The sequence below is a fragment of the Equus caballus genome, chromosome 16 (assembly GCF_041296265.1).
Source record: "Equus caballus isolate H_3958 breed thoroughbred chromosome 16, TB-T2T, whole genome shotgun sequence".
Lineage (NCBI taxonomy): Eukaryota > Metazoa > Chordata > Mammalia > Perissodactyla > Equidae > Equus > Equus caballus.
The window spans coordinates 28,056,045-28,078,527 of NC_091699.1; the positions used below are offsets into that span (position 1 = coordinate 28,056,045).

The 22,483-nt window shown below is 41.1% G+C and overlaps 1 long non-coding RNA gene across 1 annotated transcript; it reads right to left on the reverse strand.

Annotated features, from left to right (window-relative positions):
- Positions 1-1,692: 1,692 nt before the first annotated feature.
- On the reverse strand, positions 1,693-22,331 carry LOC111768304 (uncharacterized). The gene is made up of 3 exons (XR_002800526.2): positions 22,083-22,331; positions 4,280-4,401; positions 1,693-1,872 (listed from the first exon to the last, which is right to left on the reverse strand). It is a non-coding gene; the product is annotated as an uncharacterized lncRNA (long non-coding RNA).
- Positions 22,332-22,483: the final 152 nt, after the last annotated feature.

Below are 22,483 nucleotides of genomic sequence, written 5' to 3' on the forward strand. Positions count from 1 at the left end.
TTGGAACACCACTCATAGGTTTAGCATAGAGGCTACCATGTGACTAACCTTAGCATTTACTTTATTTGTAAGAAGAGTTCACCATTAGCAGCAGACAGGGTCATGAATGTATATTTACAACATGGACACGAGCTAAACTGATTACATTGTGACCGTTTCTCTCCTTGCCCCATCCTGGTTACCAGAAATGTTGACTTTGACCTTCAACTCTGCGTGTCAGCTTTTCTTGCTCTTGCTTTCTTCTTGACATCACTGGATTCCTTTGAAGAGTAATGTCTTTACATTGAGTAATAATCTTTTATTCCCACAGAGAATTATAATACTTTTCCCCATTTTCCTAACTTCTAAAACTCATTTTTCTCAGGATATGAGATTCAGAAAAAAATGACTTTCCCAAGAAGTGTCAGGAGGAAATCTCCACATGAAAACTGTTATGATTGTGGCTATCTATATTGTTTTGGCCTACCCAGGAATATTTTCTCCTGGTTTTTGTTTGTGGAACTTCCCTGGCCCACTCTGTGGCTGTTGACCAAGGTGCCCCACTTCTCTGTCTGGCAAACAGATCTACCACACTCTTTCTAATGGCTGCAGCCTAGTCATTGTGCGTATCATAATATAGTTGACTGGTCCCTTATTCAGAGCCATTTAGCAGTTGTTGATTGCGGGCGTGGATCTCCAGCTAAGATATCAAAGACTCAAAAGATACTTGATGTCGTGTCTACTTGTTGGCAAAACCAAGATTCCTGGAGTTTCACTGGTTCCTGTTCTTCCCAAACTCCCAGTTGTTTAATTGCAACATTCCAATAAGTTGGAATGATTAGCAGTCATTCTTTTGCTAGGAACTGGGGAAACTTAACTGATTCCACTGGCAAAGAGAATAGGCTCCAGAACTACTAGCTGGGCCCAAAAATGTTTGATCAAGTGGCCCCACCATGTCCACTCAAGCCATTAAGCAAGCTGTCTTGTTTTGGGCTTGCAACTCTTTGCTGCCCATATACGTTTAGGCTGAAATAGGCTTATCTTGAGGATACTCATCTGATTAGATTGCCAGGGCTTTGGCCTAGGACCTCAAGGAATGACAGAAAAGTCCACCAAACCTCATGGCTTTGATTCTAGATCCCAGACTAACTTTTAGCTCAGGGCTCAGGGCCCTGTCTTCCAGAAATATTTTCTTTGATGCACATGGCATTTTCTCTTTAAAAATCTTTTTTAAATTAGCCTATTAATTAAAAATCTATGGATTTCACTTTCTAAAACTCTAGATTTGCATTTTCTTTTGAACAGATAAAAATATCAAAAATACTGAGACCCATGTTTCTGAATGACAGTCCTTTCGGTGGATCACGTGTTCTCCACTGTGCCCATCTCTACCCAGTAAGCTTGCTTCTTTGCATTTACCTTCGTGGCCCCTATTGGGGACTGAGTTTGTAACATCTGTTTTGCATGATGCATCCAAGCTCAGTAAAGGACCCAAGTTTGAGGCCAAACCCTCATCTACATATGTAATTCACTTGTGGATCTAAAAGGGTAGTAGGTGGCCAGTTGATAACAGGATTCAAAAATTCAGTAATCTGGATCCAAGTCAACTCTTAATCTTTTCTTATATCCCGTAGGTTATTGTTTGGGGTATAAAGTAAACTACTAAAACAAAGAAACAAACAAAGCAGTAACAGCAACAAAAACATAGCAGCTCGAACAAAACAAGAGTTTATTTCTCTTTCTTGAGGTATTTCAGAGGCAGGCACGTGGTCCAGGTTGTAGATAGCTCCTCTCCAAGAAATCATCCAAGCCTCTTGTTTCCTTCTTCCTTTTCCCGTGTGGCTCTGTCATCCTCTGATTAGAGGTGGCTCACACCACACATCCAAGGTCCAGCTCATGGGAAGAAGAAAGAGAGAGAGTGTAGAGGAAACAAATTGCATTTAAGGAGGCATCTCAAAAGGTCCACCACTACTTCTGCTCTTACTCCACTGGGGACAGCTTGGTCTCAAGGCCTCATCCAGCTACCAGGAAGCGTTTCTGTATTTCTGATTGGCAGCCATGTGACTTGCCGAGAATGAGTGAGTTGTTGTTACTAAAAGGAGGCAAGAGCAAATTCACACTGGAAAACGATGACTATGCCCTGCTCTAATGGGCCTTTCGGAAACAACTGGGAGAAAGAAAGGTCTTTCTTCTCAGAGACCACACACACATGCAAACATACTTACAAACACTCCCACTACAACCACCACAGCCAGAGGCATCTATCTATAAGCCCTGGATAGTCCTTATTTTTTTAACCAAACAGCAACAAATAGTGAAATCATGAGGAAACGATCTTTCTAACAACTGTGAATTAGACACCAAACTCTGGCCTTCAAAATCTCTCTCCAGTTCTTCCTTCTATTTATTCAACTGATGGGTGAGACTTCTAATATTACCATGGAAATTTTATGCATTTTCTGAAATGTTTAGAGTAGAAGAAGCCCCTCCTCACCTGATTTTTATCTTAAAAAAAAAAAAACTGTCCAAAATAAAAATTAAACCTCAGGCCATCCATACGTGTATGTGTGTTTGTGTGTTTGTGTGTGAGCAAACAGAGTATGCCATATGCATTAGGAAAGAGGAGAGAGAAAAGATAGACACACAGTGGTCTCCCTCCGTGCATTCTCCAAATCTTTGATCAGCGTTGCCAAACGGTTCCTCAGATCAGATGGTGTTCTCATCCAATAGAACACTCACACACACCAGTTATCTCTCAGAACGTTAACACTATCCACTAGGGTTTTAATTCCGCTGAGAACTTTTCAAGAAACCTTGCATTTAAACCCAAATTTTTAAGATGGCTCCAAGAATGTCTTTATTTACTACTCACAAGGAGCCAGAGCTTTAATATCTTTTTCCACCTTTGTGCTGGTCCCAGAAATCTCATTTTCAGAGCCCCAGTACATAAGACAGATAAATTCACTGCTGCTGTGGTTAAAGCAGGGGTGGGTGGCCTGGAGCTCTAACCACTGACCCTCGCTGTCATCTCCCACAGAAGTCCTTGAAGCCTCAGTGACAGAGGAACCCCCGTCACTCTGTGAACACTGTCTGAAAACCACGCTTCATTGACCCTTTGCTCATGGCCTGAGGTTCAGCAATGGGTAAGATAAGGGGAAAACATTTGGGAAAATGGACACCTCTTCTCTGTAGTACCAACGCGACCTGTCAATTCTGCTAATTCAGTAGAGTAGGGAGAAACCAACCCGATCGATCACAGTACGGACAAAGCAGTGGTGTGTTTTTAAAAGACTCTGCAGTTTTTAGTGCCAGACCTGCTGGCCTCTTGTAGTCACAGCTCTCTTCCGACCTGCATCCTTGATAATGTGAAGCAGATGCTGCGCTGGAATCTAGTGGGATCATCATAGCCTATTAACGAAGAGACCTTGAGAAGCTCAGTCTCCACATCTACAGAAAAGGCAATATGGTGGCTTTCTCTGCTCAGGCACCTGGCTCTCTCTCTCTTGCTTCTTTGACTTCAGCAGAGAGGGCTCCCTGACCGCCCTGTTTAAGTAGCACCCACTTTTCTTTCTGGCGTTCTCTATCCCCTCGTCCTGCTTTCTTTTTCTTCATGTGCTTACCACCACCTGACATCATAGATATTTATCTGTTTATCATCTCCCACAGCCTCCAGGATTCAACCTTATGAGCGCAGAAGCTTTATTTGGTTTTGTTTGCTGCTATCTCCCTGGAGTCTAGAAGACCTTTTGGCATTTAGTAGGTGGGCAATAAAATGAGTTAGCTGTTGAATGAATCATGAGATTGTTGTGTAAATGAAAAGAATATGTGTAAAACATTCCACATGGTACCTGGCACATGGAAGGCACTCAAAACAAATTAGTTATTTGTGTTGTTGTCATCACCTTCCACACAGACTCCAAGGTGATGATGGACTTAATGATCTCACCATTTTTTCGCTTCTTGGAGCATCTCTTTACTATGCTCCCCAAGGTACAACAGAGATTCCCACAAGGCCAAGAGGCGTATGCAGTAGGTAGAGCAGTGCCATATTCCTAAGGTCAGCACATGAGGCAAAATATCATATAGAGTTTGGGGCCAGCCTGGTGGCATACTTCTTAGGTTTGCATACCCCACTTTGGTGGTCTGGGGTTCATGGGTTTGGATCCCGGGCACGGACCTAGCACTGCTCATCAAGCCACACAGTGGTGGCATCCCACATGAAATAGAAGAAAATTGGTTCAGATGTTAGCTCAGGGCCAGCCTTCCTCACACACACACAAGCACATAGAGTTTGAATTACCCTCGAAGACTCTTCAGGAAGACATTTTCTGCAAGCCTAACCCAGCTAGGTTTTCCTCCAGCATCACAGCATCACGACTCTTTGGTTGAGCATCAGATGAAGTACCTGGCTTGCGTTAGAGCCTGTGTTGTACCAAAAACAATAATAAAAATGTAAGCCATTATAATGTTTAGCACTAGTCTGTTTAAATGCTAGCATTTCTCAGCAGTGTGCTCATAGGCTGGGAGGCTCCTGGCATCTGAGACCAAATGTAGGAGATGGAGATTTGTGTCTTTTCTAAGTCACACTGGCAGGACCGCACTGACTTGAAGGCGGCCAGAATGCTTCCGTTACGTGTTTGTTCTGTCTTGGTCTTTATCTCCCTTTACCCTTCTGTCCCCTCGACCCCATTTCTGTTCTACCACGCCTGTAGCTGAAACAGTACAAGTTAAATGTGTTCGTAGCATCCTAAGTAGTGACAAAGAACTGCTATGCTCAGAACATTTTCGGAGTTGGAAGGATCTTTAGAAGACATCCAAGCTTTCTTATTTTACACTAGGCATATAAGAAAAATGAAAATAATCTGTCAGTCACACAGTGAATGAGTGCCAGTACTAGAACCCAGTTCTGTGGCTCCCAAATCTGCTGACTTTTCTCCATCTTTTTCGACTGCCTTCTAGCGTGTCACATGCAACACCTTCATTCTCCCTTCTCCCTTTCCCACTCCTAAAACCATTCACTGCAGGGAATTGCAGTGGTCTTTAGCTCCTCTTCCTCTTGGCTCAGGACCCAAGCAACCCTTGGTGAAGGCGGTATGCTTCTTTCCCCTGTTCCTGCTTCAGTCTCTTGCCCACTTCCCCAGGAGTCGGTTGCATCTCCGCGAAGCCTCTGCAACTCTGACTCACTGCTCTATAATCAGGCCAGCACCCGCCTCCAGCATCACTTGGCAGCTACTATAATTCCCGGTGGGAAACATCATTCATGAAACCCCTGGCATGGGAATCATGACAACACACAGGGCATCGGAGTCTAATATTTTCTTTTTGAGTCATGTTGAGCAAGGGCAACTTCCTCACACAAAGATCGGGAAACACATCCAGACGGACAGCACGAATGGATAATGAAAAGGACTTAGAGACTCCAACAGTATAAACAGAACTGCATTTTTTAAATAATGAGCATTCGCCTATAATGCCAGAGTATTGTTGTAGATGAGATTGTGGCTCAGAATGACCTCACATTGCACTTACACCCCAAGGAGGGTTTCGATGGGGTAAGATATTACACAGAACAGCAGTTTATTGCCAAAGAGCCAACAGAGTTCTAGAAAATGTTTGACCACTTGTAAATTGAGCCCTTCTTTTGTGTTTTGATGAAGCCATTGGGCTAATTTCCCAATGATCAAGCACAAATCCACCACTCCCATCAGCCCACCTCACCCCCGTCTCTCCTCTATTTACTTCCCCCATATGACATACCACACACACTCTTTTCAAAATTTTGCCAACAAATATATGCATCTCATTTCCTCCTTCTCCAGATGTGGTCTTTTAAATACTCTCAAGGGATATGACTATGGAGAAAATTGTAGAAACCAAGGAGGAGGTGTCTTGAAGGAAAGGATAAATTGGAGCAATGCTGTCCATGTGCTCCCCCAAGGTCATTTGATGGTGCTGGGTGTGAAGTACCTAGTGCCCTCTGCCCCAAGAGTTCTCTTTCCTTTCGATTCCTGCTAGTGACCTTAAGTCTCTCCACATGTTTCACAGACTGTCCCCACTCCCTTCCTCATGATATTCATTCAAGTTGGGGGGAGGAGGGGAGAAGAAAAGGAAGAAACTATATAAAATTTCTATCTGTACAAGCCTCCCTTCCATCTTTTGGCTGATGCCTGAGGTAACAACTTTAATGGCCTTTGAAGTTGAAAGTGGATCTGAGTATATTTTAGTCGTTGCCTTTACAGTCTAACTGAGACATTTCATGTTTGAAAATAGTTTTGCTCCAGTGGTTTCTTCTTCTGGCAATAGGATGGGAAAACCTTAATATATGAGGATATCATATGATAAGTGGATAATAATCAGTGGGGACACGGAATGGTGCACAAATGAACCGTGTGTGTTATTTTTAGAGCATTCACATGATATGATTCATCTTAAAAGCATTTCTAAGTGTTAGGATCTAAAACCATCAGCATGATTTAGTGAAGTCATGGAGAACACATGTGACTCTTGTTTTGGAAATGACAGTATGCGGACACCATTGCTTTTTTTCTCCCCTTTCAATTTCTTATGGAATTGGTGGGCAAAACCAAAAGACCAACATAAATTCTCCCTGGTACCCTGCTGTCCACGTTCAAAGGCTGGGAGGATTTGGTGTACATGATATATGTACCAAGGTGATATTCTAACAGAGACAAATTATGTTCAAACATCTGAAAGTCATCATTTCTACGCATATGCAGGCATTTTGAGAAAAATCTACAAGAGGATCAAAAACAAGATTAAACCACATCTGTTTGGGTTTAAACGACATTGTCTATGTAGTTCAAAGTTGTTTCCTTTTGTGTAAAAAAACCTGCCCAGCTGTTTTTTATCTTAAATTCTTAGGCGTTATCAAAGAAGTGTTTTCATTGGCTAGCCAGTGTTATTTCTAAAAGTTGAACTAGTTAGGAAAGAGGCTAAGAAAAAGAAAATATACTTTTTTCATCTTGGTTCTATCCCCAGAGCCTTTTCTTGGCACAGGCAGAAAACTAATACAGGGGTTCTGTTCAATTCTAAATAGAAATGCTGTTATCTACTGTGTGTCATCATGTCATAAATTAACTCTTCCATCATTTTATACAGGTAATTGATTACAATTGACACTGATAAGAAACATGAAACAAAAAAATGAATCCTCAAAGGCATGAACTATATAATAAATACACATTTGAGTGCATGAATGTTAGGCACTGATGAATAGAAAGGGAATGTTCTTGAAAGCCGCCGTCCATCAGTAAATTGTCTTATTTAATGGAGCTGTGGGTGTGGAATGATACTGCCCCAGTAGTGTGTGGCTTTTGGACAGCAGACACATTTACGCATTAAAAAAATCACATCTGATTACAAAATCCTCCTGTTCTATGAGGGATAAATAAGCTGCACTATGAAGACCACTAAATGGTTCATTAGAATGAAATTTGAAAGCAAAAAATAAGAATGAGTCACAAGAAATGACAACCAAACCGTTCTAAGCAATTGCTGCGCTGCTCCCTGGTTAGATGATTCTTCGTGTAGTTTCCAGCTGTTTTTAGCAGAATGGCTAGACAACGTCGTAGAGGTTTCTGTATACGTATACACAAATGGACTCTCTTGTTCTTACCATATGTCGGCAATCAGCAGGTAACTTTCAAAAAGATTATTATTGAAAAGACAACTTTTCATTGTCGCATTTACAGTTGGTTCTCCCTCAGACATATACAGAACTATTCTTTTTCCTTATCTAACAGGGACAGGTTTAAAGCTTTCTGTCCCTAGTTGGTGAAGAAGAAGTGGTTCCAGTTTCCCTCAGTTTTGACTGCTATAAAAACATATTTTTGAGACTAGATAAATAAATATTAAGTCCTGGGTATGAAAGCAAAATCCACTGCGCTTTCTCCTTCCTTGAGTTTTATCTACTTCTCGATTCCTTAATATATTCAAAATGCTCAGTTCAGCACAGCACTTGGGCCCCAGAGTCATACAGCACTTGGGCCCTAGAGTCATGCTGCCATGTTTCAAATCTTGGTTTGACCTTTTACAAGCTAAGTAATTTTGGGTGACTTAATCTCAGCTTCCTCATCTACAAAATGGAAGTAATCATAATAATATGACTAACTTCATAAAGTTACTGGAAGGATTAAATGAAAAAGGACAAGCAAAGCACCTAGCAGAGTGCCTAGCTCGCAATAATCACTGAAAAGAATATTTGTCAACATTTTTCTGCAGAGACTGGTCAAAATCTTCTCTTTGCTCCTCACCTCAGCTGCTCCCACCCCATGGCTATCCCTTGAGCTCAAATCCTAAGCCAAGTTCCTAACGGAACAGGCAGTTGAGATTATCCAGCCATTTCCATCTTCAGATTGCTCAGTGTGTTTACCCTCCCTCTCTTGCTTAGCTCCTACTTCCAAAAAGTCCTGCTCTTCCCTTCTCAGACTAACCCCTCCATCTCTAAAGAGGGCACATGGAGTGTGCCAAGTGTGAGCCAGTAGCAATGACCCCTACTGTGCTTGCTCAGTGGGAAAGACTGCCATGACCGCATGGTGCTGTCTGCTCTGGTCCGCAGAGAGGAGATGGACAGAAAGGGTGGTAGATGTATACCACCCTGTCCTGAAATCTTGGTCCTAGCCCCTCTTACCCTCTCTGAGCCCTGACTTCATCATTTATCATCTTTCTCAATCACATTTTCCATGCCTCCCTCTCGGGGATCATTAAAATAACATCTTAATAGGCCTCTTAACTACTGCCTTACCTCACTCCATTCTCTCCCCAAACTGCTGCCAGGTTAATCTTGGGCAGCTACTCCTGTTCAGAAACCTTCATGGCTCTTATTAGAGACAGAAAAAACCCACTCTTCTTAAAGCTGATAGAGAGGAAAAAATATCAGGACTTTACTGCCTTTATTGAGGAGAGAAATTTAAATAGGCTTATAAAAAGTAGATAAAATTTCTGGAGCTTTCTGTGTGCCAGGCACTGTGCTAAATGCCTTGTCCATTCTCCCTCTTTTGATCTGCACAAGAATTCTATGAGGCAGGTCTTATCATGGTCCCCAGGTTGTGAATAAGGAATCCCAGGCATAGAGAGGTTAACTTTACTCAAAGAAGCATGGTGCAGTGTATGGCTGTTTAATCATTCTGTTTGTGTGCTTCTTGTCTTCCCATCACTCTCACCCCCACCTCAAGCTCTTTGGCACCAGGGAAAGCATGCTAAATGCAGAGTAAGTGCCTGGTAAATTTCTTTTAAATCCAGTTGGGCTGCAGGCTTCAAACATATCCCTCCTCATTCCCAAAATGTGGCTGCATCGCTCCTCAGAGTCTTTCTGATTTTAAAAACTTACATCACATTGAGCCTTTTAGTTCTCAAAGCATCTTCCCGTGCCTCCTATTTGATCCTCAAAACAACCCCAAATCTGAATATTTCCACTTTGCAGATGTGGAAAACAAAGTTCAGGAAGGTCCCGTGATCTGCCAAGGCCTTATGGCAACAAAATCCCTGGAGTAGGAAATGGACCCAAGATTCTCTCATCTTACCTAAAAATTTCTTAAGCTAAAGCTTTAAGTACACCTCTGTGGATACCTGGAACAGTAGCTGAAAGGCTCCTAAAAGTTGGTAAGCTACATTATTTTTAAGTAAAATAGCCCTTGAAGATCCTGAAAGCTGAGTCAGTAGTTGAGAGGGTCAGTGCTCAGCACGGGCTTCTCTGCCAACTTCTTGCCTGGGAGGTGAGCTGAGGACAGAGCCTCAGCTGAACAGTGAATGTCTTGGTTTTCCTGAATTTATTTAACAACCGCCCTGAATGTTATTTCAACACAGTTTATCTTCCTCACACTAACATGTCCATTTATAATTTCAAGGCAAATTGACAAGGACTGGGACTTTTGAGGGTTTTGGACAAAGGTGGCACTGAGACCTACTCCAGGGGTTTGAATTTCAAGTGGGCAGAGGCGGGTTTGGCCAAACGCCTGCCTGGGGACGTTGGACAGAACTGCCAGCAAAGGGACATTAATGCTGCTTCTGTGTGTGGCTGATCTTCATCTAGGGAAGAAACAAGTAAGCACAGAGATGCTTCTCAAAGCAGTGAGAAGTAATCCAATGGTTTTTTAAGAGTATTTTGGTCTCTCGGTTCGAGAAAGACTTGATTAAGTGGATCTTCAAAAAAGAAATAATGACCAGAGGGAAAGGGTGTGGGGAGAGGGCAAAGGGGTAAAGGGGCACATATGGCTGGTGATGGATGGTGGCAAATGCGACACAGTCTACAGAAGCCGAAATATAATGAGGTAAACCTGAAATTTATACAATGTTATAAACTAATATGACCTCAACAGAGTAATTAAAACGAGAAAAAAAAAAAGAGAGAGAGAGAGAGAGAAATAATGAAAAAGCCAGGCAGCAGGATTCAAAGTCTGGCCAGCTATGGAACAAGGAGCTGGCCAAAACACCTTGTTGGTCTCTCAAATGTACGATTCTACACAGAAGCGCTGGAGCTCAGCACTGGCTCTCTTCCATTATTGGTTGTGAGTCTTCTGTTCATGGTTTCTGTATTTATGTTGTACATTTGGGGCAAGTACACTCCTTCATTGATTCAGCTGTATCCATCTGTCATCTGAAGAGCAAGGAAAAAAATTCCAACATATCTAACTCCAAAAGCATAGATTTTCTGTTCCTTTGTAGGAAATTTTCTGTAAGCCTTATGTTTGACAAGGAAAAAAGAAGAATTGATTGGAGGAGTCAATTTTCCCCCTCTGGCTAGTAAGTCTTTAAATGTGTTTTAAAAAATAAAACAAAAAATAAATAAAAATTTGATACTTCCCCCATAGTTTCTCAGGACTGGCTCCTTGTTTCACTTGGATCTCATCAAAATATACCTCCTCCGATAGGCCTTCCCTCAAATCTAAAATCTAAAATCATACCACAAATTATTAACTTCTCTTCAGGTGTGATAATGGAGGCGCGGTTTTGTATAAAAAGAAAAAAATGGGTTTTTATCTTTTGGAAATACATCACGAACTACTTTTAAATGAAATAACCAGGCAGAATTGGTGGAGATAGAGAGGAAACGACCGTGAGCTGACATTGTTGAAGGGGGCTATGGTTACTTGGGGGTTTGTTTTACTACACTCTCTACTTTGTATATCTGAATTTTTCCATAACAAAGAAAATTTTAAAGAATTTTTTAAATGAATATAAAATAGTCTTTCCTTAGTCCCACTACCCACACCAGGTCACTCTTCTCTGCTTTGTCCCATTTGATATTTTTCCCAGCACCTAGATCCCTGGGGTCATCTTGTCAATGCATGGTTTTCTTCCTCATCCCCCACAAGAATATAAGCTCCATGAGGGCAGACGTTTGGTCTGAATTATTCCTGTCTTAGTAAGAGCACAAATGATGAAACATTCAGATGCAGGTGTCTATCTCAGACTCACAGTTTTCTAATTAGAAGATCTGAAGCAAGTTACCCAATTATTGAACCTGTTTTTCTCACCTTCCATACGGAGATAATTCTCTTCTTCAGGAACGTTGTGAGTATTGAATAAAAACGCCTATAGAGGGCCAATCGGAGGACTTGTCACTTACTGATTTAACAGATTAACTTCTTTTAGCTCGTTCTTCATTTTGAATTTGGGATTTTAGTTGACATTCTAATCATGTCAACCATTTTGGAAGATTGAGTAACTAAAGGTCTTACTCTTCACTTTAAAAATAGACTGAGACAGCAAAAAGTCTATTCTTGGCTCTACCGGTTCTGACTTGATCTGTAAATTTCTTTTTGCTGATTTCTTCTGCAAAATGGAAAACCAGAGGACATGAGTTGGGGTGATCATTAAGATGAGAGAGATACTATTTGGAACCCCATATAAATGCCAAGCTGAACTTTACAGAAATCCAAAATGCATTTGCGATATTCAGCATTTCTCCTAAGGCCTGATTACAGGCTTGTTGGCTTTAATTTTTCTCTAATATGTAATTCTCTGTTATAGTACTCTACAAAATGCTGTAGCATGTCATTAATGCTTACAAAATGTCTTAAAAGTACACAGAGCAGAAAACCTCCCAGCTAGAGAAATTTTACAATCTGAAGATAGAGGCAGTTGACTTTGATCTAGGGAGCTGGAAAACAACCACGGAATGGGTGGGTAGCTTGTAGAGAATGTTCCTCCTGGTTCTTTTGAAGTAGGGGACAGTATTTGAGAATTGACAGTGTTTTAACTGTAAAGGAAATCCAAAATAAGGTCCAAAAAGTCCATATGGTAAAAGGGAGGAGAAATAGGAATGAGGGAAAGAAATTTTGAACAAAAGAGAACCCTCTGTTGAAATTGATTGAGAAAGAAAACAGAGAAATAATTTGTCTGCACATAGATTTTTTTTAAAAGAGAAATCTAAGTTTGAAGTTGTTGGAAATAAAAGACGAAAACAGTATTATAGAAATTGGGGAAGCTTTATGACATTGCCCACTAAATGTACTAGAATACAAATTAGATCAGCGTGTGATTTTGGAGCTTCAAATAATCCGAGCTGTTAAAAGCCTGTGACGGTTCTTCCTAGAGTTAAAGAATAAGTGTATCCCAATTGTTGAAATCAATCAGTGAATCAGCAAATATTTAGTGAGAACCTGCTGTATGCCAGGCCCTGGGGATACACAGAAGGGAACCAGGCAGACTCAGTCTCTGCCCTCATAGCATTTATAGACCATTAGAGGAGACAAGTCATCAGTAAGAATAAGCTAAGTACCTATCGATAATTAATTAAATTATGGTAAATTAGCAAAATAACTGTTCAGGAAGCCTCAGGAGCATTTAATAAGGTCTACCCAATCTAGAGGCATGGAAAGGGATGGAGGAGACACAAACAGTAACCCTGAGGAAGGGTTATCTATTCCAGCTTAATCCTGAACAATTGAGAGTCAGCCAGGTTACCAATGGGGAAAGGCTTTCTACAAATAGTTAATAGCTTATGCAAAGACCTAAAGGCAGGAGAAAGCAAGCTGAGTGTGTAAACTGAGGGAAGTTCAGTGTAGCTAAAGTGGAAAGAAATTGGGGAAAGAGTAGCCAAGCCGGTAGGTAGGTCAGATCATAGAGGGCCTTGTTAAGGATTTAGGACATTATTCTATGAGCATCAAGAAGTTATAGTAGGTAAGTCTAAAGAAAGCTAAATGATTCTTCTTGTGAAAGTCATTTCATAGTGAATTATAATTGAAATGTGCTAGAAAACAAGCCATTTGTACAGTTTGGCCAAGACATCCAGACACCTCCAGAACTATAGGCTGCTTAGAACTCTTTGTGCCCTAAGATTGAAGAATCACAATGTATCCTGCCAAAGGGAAGACAGACACACACACACACACAAACAAAACCCTGGAGATCATCGCTGGAAAACAGACAGAATAATTCCAAACCACATCTAAGGCACAAGTGCTTATGAACAGAAGTCAAACGGGTGGGGTCGATCCACCCAGAGGCTTATTGGGCAATTGCAATGAACAGCTTGGGGTGGAGGGATAATCTGAAAGGTTGGCATCTTCTGAAAGTGCCACAATAGGAGTGGCGGACTACCATCCCTAAAAACTTTGGCTTGTGGTCAGTGGCAGAGGAATCTGCTTAGTGTATCTTGTGAAGGTTCCACGCATTCGCTCAAGACAAAAACCTGGGAATCATTCTGATTCCTCCTCCTCCTTTATTCTACACATTGAATCCATCAGCAAAGTACTTATTCTTAACTTTCAAAATATATCTTGAATCCATCTCCACTGCTATCACCCTGGACCAAGCCACCAGCGTCTCTGGCCTTGACTACGGATATAGCATCCTAGTCCTTTGTGGTCCATTCTCCATGTAGTAAAGAATGACCTTATGAAACTTAAATCAGATCTTGGCACTCCCCTGCTCAATATTCTTCACTGCGCTTTGAAGAATATCATTCCTTATTCTAGCCTACAAAGTTCTGCATGATCTGGCCCTCTGCCTACCTCTCCATCCTTATTCCATGCCTCCCAATATCCTCTAAAACTAGGCTGGCTTCAGTTCCTTGAATGTGCCCAACTCTTGCCTGCCTCAGAGCACAAGAACAGCGTTTCTCCAAGTATGGCCTAAGACCTAAGGCATATGGCATATGGCCTAAGGGTCTTCGGCATCATCTGGGAGGTTATAGAAAATGCAAATTCTCAGGTTCTATTCCTAACCTACCACATCAGAATTTCTGGAGGTGGGATCCAGAAGTTTGCATTTTAACAAGCTCTCCAGGTGATTTTTTTTTTTTTTTTTTTTTGAGCACTAAAGTCTGAGAGTCACTACTCTAGAGAATTCCATTCCCTGGGCCTGAAATGCTCTGTGAGTTCAGCTGCAAGTTTACCAAAAATCAAAGTAGCAATGGTTTAAAATGTAGAACTATATTTATTTGTCATGGAAAAGTCCAGGTGGGTAATCCAAGCCTGGAATGGGATTCTACATTTCCAGTAACTCAGACTCCTAGTATCTTGTTGCTCCACTATTCTAGGACTCCGTTCTCAAGTTCACATCATGATCCAAGATATCTACTCTGATTCTAGCTGTCATGGCTTTATTCTAGGTAACTGGAAGGAGAAAATGAAAAGATCATGACTTTTCCTTTAAAACACTTCCCAGAAGTTGCACACACCACTTCCATTGATATCCCTTTGACCAGACTCTGGTCACATGGTCATTCCAACTTCCAGGAAGGCTGCCATATACACTGCTTATTCTGGGTGGTCTCTCTGCCCAGCTAAATTGTGGGCTCCTATTGCTAAGGAAGAAGGGAAGAATATATACTGGGGGACAGTTACCCGACTCTCCTGCATCCCCTACGCTGCATATGCATTAACAAATTCATCCTCAAAAAGCCCAGCCACCAGGTTGGAGGAAACCCTATTCCATTGTTTTCTCTCACTGCACCCAAACCATTTCCTTTATAGCTCATTAAAAAAGTTGTAATTATGTACATATGTGTGCATTAAGTGTCTCCCCTACTAGACCATAAGCCCAATGAGGGCAGAAATCACATCTATTTTATTCAACATAGACCATCCAGCACCTGGTACAGAACCTAGTACATTGTAGCCCTTAGTCAGTATTAGATGAATGAATGGATGAATGAATGGGTGAACAAAAGAATGAAGAAACAACCAAATGAAATAACCTTCCTGTGGCCGTTTGAAAGGGTTGTGCAGAGAAAGTGTGAGTGCCACTGGGGAGGAGCCACTTATCGCTTGTATGTATTGGCACACACTCAAGTTAGGGGACCGCTTGTTCCAGTAACGTGAAGAAGAAATCCCACTTCTGCTATAAACCTATATACTCTCAACCAGTCTAAGAGAAGTCAGAAAGAAAAAACAACAAAAAATCATAGTAAAGAGAAAGCTCAAACAAAGGTGATACAAATAAATCTATTAGGAATCATAATAATATAGATGAACAAAATTTGCCAGTCAAAAGGCACAGGTTCTCAGGTTTAGATAAAATTAATTGATTAATAAAATAAAATCTATAGTTTACAAGAGACACATGTAAAACAATGACATAGAAAAGTTGAAACTAAAGCAATACAAAAACACATACAAGGCCAACTCTAGTCAAAAGAAAGCCCTGTAGGAAATGTGAATATCACACCATACAGACAAGGCTAAGAGAATGACTAAGTGTAAATAAGGATGTTATGTAATAGTAAAAAGAAAATGTAACTCTTGAGAACCTGTACTCACATACAGAATTTCAGAATATATGTCAAAAATTGGTAGGACTAAAAAGAGAAATTATCTATTCTGCGATCATTGAGGGAGATTTAGCACAGCTCCCTCAGAAAGTTCTCTATCAAGAGCTAAAACTAATCAGGATATAAATGCTATGAACACAATTAACAAGCTTGATCTGAGTCCTGTTTAGAACCCTGCACCCAACAATATGAGGCTTTTAATTCTGCTCAAAAGTACATGCAACATAGATTTTTGAAAATTCAACATACGTGAGGCAACAAATATTAAAGAATCTAGATCATACAGACACTGTGTTCTCTGATGAGAGCACAATAAAATTAGAACTCAGTATAAGAGGATAGTCATCCCCTCAAATACATACATGTAGAAATTATAAAGCATTCTCCTACTAACAATTTGTAAAAGTAGAAACCAAAAGAAAACTATTTAGAAAGAACTGATCAAAAACCCCATATGTATAATAGAGTAGAAGCTGTGCATGGAGGAGAACGTATCACCTTAAAAACATGAATTAAAAAGAAGGAAAACTGAAAACCAGTGAGCTACACATGCAGCTCAGGAACCTGGAAAAAGAATAATGAGCAAACTCAAGTAAGGAGCAGGAAGGAAACAATAAAGATAAGAGCAAAACTTAAGAAAATTTTTTAACAAACAAACAGTAATGAGGATCAACCCAACCTAAATCTGGACCATTGAGAAGCTAATAAAATACACAAACTTATGGCAAAATTTATGAGGAAGGAAAGGGAAAAGCCTATTGGTAAATGTGATGAATGGATGATCACCAACAGTTGAAGACTTCGGCAATTATAAGGAAGAAATGGGATTACACAGGTAAAGAGATGGTCCAGTGCCCGCAACTCAGTAGGAACCCAATAAGTATCCATTTCTCTTCTCTAAATAAATGAATTTAAATGAAGTGTTAATGGGGGATGATGATTTAGTGCAATGCTTCTGAAATGCAGTATATAAAATTATAATAGCAGAAGGGTTCTGAATAAAGGTGGTGGCAGAGGAAACCCCTTCCTCACTGTCTCCCAGTAACCACTTACGCACTTCCTGGGAATCCCTGGGGCTGCTGAGACCCCGATTTCAAAACCAATGATTTAATTTCTTACCCATCTCAACAAATACCTTTTGAGGGCCGACCATGCTCAAAGCACTCTGCTCTCCAGGGTCTTCATATGTAAATGCAAGGAGTAATTTCTATGTTGGAGATGTGAAGTAGGCCAATTGCCTGACCTCTCCTTGGACTTCATGAGCCTTCTGGCTTTACTAAAAGCATAAAGGTCTTTTCTCCCTCATCCTTCTCATAGCAGTACACAAGGCTGGACCACATCTACCAACATTAGTGCCTCTGTTAGAGTTCTTAGGTTTCAAGTAAGAGAAAACTCTGGCCAACAACCATAGAAATCATTTATTGGAAGAATACTGGGTAATTCACTGAATCTGTGGAAGAGATGTACAACAATGCACAGGGAAAGACAAGAATCAGGACAGTTCCAGCCTTTGGATGGTAGAAATCAAGGAGCATTTATTCACACAGGTGCTGCCATGAGATGAATCAACTCCAAGACTCATCTTCATGTGTCTCTGCTCCAGATGCACTTTCCAGGAAAGGGACATTAATGGGTCCAGCATCATGACAGGCTGAACTTCCTGCCATGGGACCCCTGCTGTAGTCCTTGATGCCCAGCCCTCTGCAGCTCTCTGGATTCTGGCCCATTTTCCAAGTCTAGCCCCCAGCCTACCACTGAGTCTGTAAGCCTCTGATATTCTTTAGATAAATTCCCCTTTCTTTAGGATAACTACATGTAGCCAGGGCCTGTCGTTTACAGCCAAAATCCTGGCTAATACAAAGGGTTTTCCTTCAAAAAGTTGTGGATAGTTAACATCCATATCTTTGGGGGCCTGGGGACATTATGACATTGGTACAATAGGCTAGAATCTTATCATTCTATTATAGTTTAAAAGCTAAGAATAGTAGAGGTTATGGACTGAACCTGACTGAAAGCCTCTTAGTATAAGGAACCTTTGGCAAAACCCAAAAGCAAGGCTGCAATTTCTGTTATTGGTTTCTGCTGTATATTTGTACCCTACTCTGCATTCTGAGTGTATGGTTTTCATTGATTACAACTGTCTTCTTGCCTCTGATTATAAAATCTTGAAATTAAAGCAGAACGGCCTGCAATAAACCCTTTTCCCTGCCAAAGTGAGTTTGTCAAAACAACAGACAAAACAGAACTCAATTTGATCATCCCGGGAGACTGGAACTTGGAAATCCTGTGCCAAAAATATTTTCAGAGCAAGCCTTCAATCAGAAGGTAGCTTTTATCTTTGGAGACATCAGTAAGCTGACCTCAAGAAGATGGAGCTATGCTCTCTCTAGCCTTAAATGTGTGGGAACCAGACGTGTGTCTCCATATGCCAGAATTTTTATTACAGAACTAACCCAAACCCCTCAAAGAGCATCGTAAATTCACAGTAACATGTCCATTGAGACTTTTACCCAGAGAATGTGTGGGAAAATACAAATACTGTCTAGGCCAGCGTTCACCAAAAAACATCCAAGAGACCATTAGTGACCCAGCCAAGGGCCTTCAGAGGCTTTCCTCTCATTCTGTCCTTGACTTCCTACATTTATTGGACCAACTCTACATATAGAAAGTTTGCCCCAAGAGAGCCACTTCCTGAGAAAAAACAGAGTCCCACAAATCTAGGGGGTGGCTATCTTAAGAGAAATAATGAAAACCATGCACTTGGAGAACCAAAAAAAACACTGAACTATCTTTGGGAATCATATGCATTCATCCTTAAGGCGCTTAACCCTGAAATACACGCCAAGAAATGGCTATCTGATAAATAGCACTGGGGAAATGGCCAATAAACATATGCGATGTTGCTCAACATCCTTAGTCATCAGGGAAATGCAAATTAAAATCACAATGGCATAGCACTACACCCACTAGAATGTCTGAAGTTGAAAAGATTAACCAGACCACATATTGCAGAGGATAGAGAAACTGGAACTTTCATAAACTCTAGGTGGGAACTTAAATTGGTTTCACAATTTTGGACAACCTGTTGGGTATTATTCACCAAAGTTCAATCTACACACATCTGTGACCTACAATTCTACTCTTAGGTCTATGTCCAACAAATTTATTCACACATACAACAAGAAACATGGATGAAAACATCTTTAGCAACATGAGTTGTAATGGCCACAACCTGAAAACAATCAAATGCCCATCAACGATAAAAGATAAATAAATCTATGCAATGAAGACCCTGCAGCAATGCAAACGAACAAGCTACAAATGACGTACATGAAATTTAGAAACTTAATGTTGAGTTAAGGAGGCCAGACACAAAAGAATACTACAGTATTATGCCATTCATGAAAAGTTTAGAGCCGGGTACTACAAATATGGTGTTAGGATCAGGGTGGTAGTTACCTTTGGAGACGAAGGAAGAGCATTGATTAGAAGGGGCCAGAGGGGAATTTTCTGAGGCAGCCAATGTTCTAAGTCCTTGATCTCAGTGGTAGTTAAGGAAATGCTCTATAATAATTTATTAAGCTGTATATTATGGCTTGGACTCTTTTCTGTATACGGACATTTCAAAATGAAAACTTCTTTTAAAATCATACTGGATACCACTGGAATCAGTATATTCCCAGGTCTCGATTGGAAGACAGCCACGCTGGCTGAACTCTACAGTCAGACCTGGATTTGCTGCTCATTAGCCTCAGTTTCCTCATACGTAAAAATGTTCCCTCTGCCCGTTTTCCTTTTTCTGGCCTCTTGCCCCAACGCCTTTACCCTGGATAACGCCTGCTTGTCTTTGAGACACAAGTGTTGATGCAGCTTGCTCTTTAAAAACATACAGTTTGTATAAGATGAAGCAATGGATCCTTTGAAGACTGGGACCATTTCTCATTCTGTTTTGTGTCCCTAGCAATATACCAGATAGTTAGTATGTGTTCCGTAATATTTGTTGAATGAATAACTAAATCAGTGAATTAATGAATATGTAGCAATGTATGTAATTCACCTCTAGTAGAGTATATCCAAGGACCTGCTTAAAGCAAAGACTGATTAGGTGCTTGAAGGTTGAGCAATGACGCAGCAAGGCAGCTAGATCCTGGAGGGGAGAGCTCAGATGGTTGGCTTCCTACCATCAGTCACTAAAAGCCCATTGAAGCACATATCTGTGTATACAATCTGTCTATGAACCAAAGACAGTAGAAATGCTCCTTTTCCCTTCTTCATATACTTCTTAAGGCTCATATTGCTTCCCTTACTCCCAACCGCCTAAACATGTAGGGACCGAGAGATACGCACTTTGCTTCTCAACTATAAAATCACCAGATATAGTCTAGATCCCTCTGCAGAGAGCCCAACTCAGAATATCAAAATCCCACATCCCATATTGCCTTTGGGCACTTATGGCTGATCAAGATGGCAGCATGAATTCTGATTTCTAGCAGACAGTATTGGTGAACCTACCCCAACTGGTTATAACTGGAGCTTTCCTTAAGACTTCTTTAGGTTGGGAGCATCTGAATCAGCACTATCTCCAAATCCCAAAGTTTGGCCCAACCGCATATCTTCAGGTGCAGCCTTCAACACTGATCTGGAAACAGACTTGATCCAGAGAGGAAGAAACTCTACAGGACCTGATAAAGGTCCAGGATTATGTGTAGTCCCATCAGAACGCAGTCTGATGCAGTCACTTGTCAGGAGATAGAATGTGAATCAGAGAAAAGCCAACTAAAACTATGATCAGATTGTTTTAGCAGGCAATTCAGCTAAATGAGGTGCAGGAAGAGGGGGGAGAGGCGGAGAGGGAGTTGAAAAACTCCAGATGGTTATATTTATTTGCAAAAAGGGGAATTTTGAAGCATGGGAATTTTTTCTTCAAGTTTAGAATAATTTTGAAATTGTTTTTAATGTGTAAGGCTAAGTAACATCAAATTTAGAAAATAGGTAACTCGGATACCCACTGCATCTGGAATCTTTTTGAAGCTCTTGAAACACCAGTTAACTGTGAATGGTTACCAGTAGATGGCAGCATTACCTCCACCATTTTGCTCTTCATCTGCCAAACTCTGAGGCTATCAACATTTGAAAGTCAGCAATCACAAATTGCATACCAGCTGCCCAATTTGTTGGCTGTTGTAACCTTTCTTTTACGTTACACTCTTTTAAAAGAGATCCATTTAGCCAATATATCCTCTAAATACATGCACAGTACTACAGATGCATAAGCAGTGTGCCAACTTGTTTCTTTCTTTCTTTCTTTCTATTGGCTTTTGCATGAGCAAGTCTTTGCATGTCTAATTGTATGGAGACAATTAGCTGTTCTATAAAACGTTGCCTCCTTCTATCTTGTATGTGCAACCACTTACATACGAATTTACTCACCAAGTACCAAAGCACTGCCAGTGGAAACAGAAAGGATGGGGAATTTATTTTAAACAGATTGTGGTTCAGATCCTGGCTCCATCACTTAACTTCACTGAGACGCATTTTGCCTTTGTTTTGTTTTGTTTCTGTTGTGCATAAAGTTGAAATTACAGAGTTAGTAATATCCGCTTGGTGGGATTATTGTCCTAAGTATAGACGACAGTTGAATTCAGTAAATGTTGCCTGAGCCCCTACTACGCGTCAGGTGCTCCGCCAAGCACAGGGAATAAGTAATACACTGGCTTCTCTGGAAGCTCGCAGTCTATAGCTGTGCTGTCTAATACGGTATCCACTAGTTACGTGCAGCTATTTAAGTTTAAATTAATTAACAGGAAGTAAAGTTAAAAACTCAGTTCCTTGAGTGCACCGGCCACATTTCAAGTGTTTGATCCCCAGATGTGACTAGTAGTTACCAGAATGGATAGGTATATGGTAGTAAACCATAATGCGGGCGTGGAGCATTTCCATCACTGCAGAAAGTTCTGTTGGACAGCACTGGTCTGGAAAGCTGAACAGACTCATACAAATTTCTAATCAGTTTGAAAAGTGCTATCAGAGACCAATATACAAAACAGGGAGGTGACACAAACAGGAGAGTGATGAGCTCTTTCCAATGATGTCAAGGAAGATTTAGCAATAGAGAGAGAGATCACTTTAATGGAAGCCTTTCACGAAAGGTGACCCTTAAGGAGTAGTCTGAGCCTCAAGGTGCTTTCAGGAAGACTTGAGGGGAGGAGGAAAGGTCCACAAAGAGGCACATCAGGTACAAAGTCTTTAAGGAAGACAAAAAACCACAGGGTGTGCCCGGGAATTCACACAGTTCTATACTGTGGAAGGATAAGACTGAGGGGCAAAGAAGGTTAGATGGAAGGAGATGAAACTAAGAGAGACTCACCCGCTAGATTCTGAGCGTTTGTAGTGAACACTCAGTGTGGCTTAGCTTTTCTTTTCTCGGTGGAAGAGAACCAACGGTGACCCTTCTTTTTATATCTGAGCTCAGGGAGAGGGAGTAAAGGAAGAGGGAGAGGTTCCTGACTGATTCCTTCCACAAGATCTCAGTGGAAAATGAAACTCACTCCTCTTCCAGCCCCGTACAGTACCTCCCAGAGCAAGTGCTCTGCTCACACATCCCTCAGACTGTGAGAACAACTCCCCCAGCATGTCACCAATAACACAGCTGCCCCCACCAGCCCCCATGGATGAACGTTCCCTCCGCAGGAGTAAGGAACTCCTTCTGCCGAGGTTAAAACATATTCAAGCCTCCTGAGTCCTGAGCTTTGAACCAATCTCCAACTT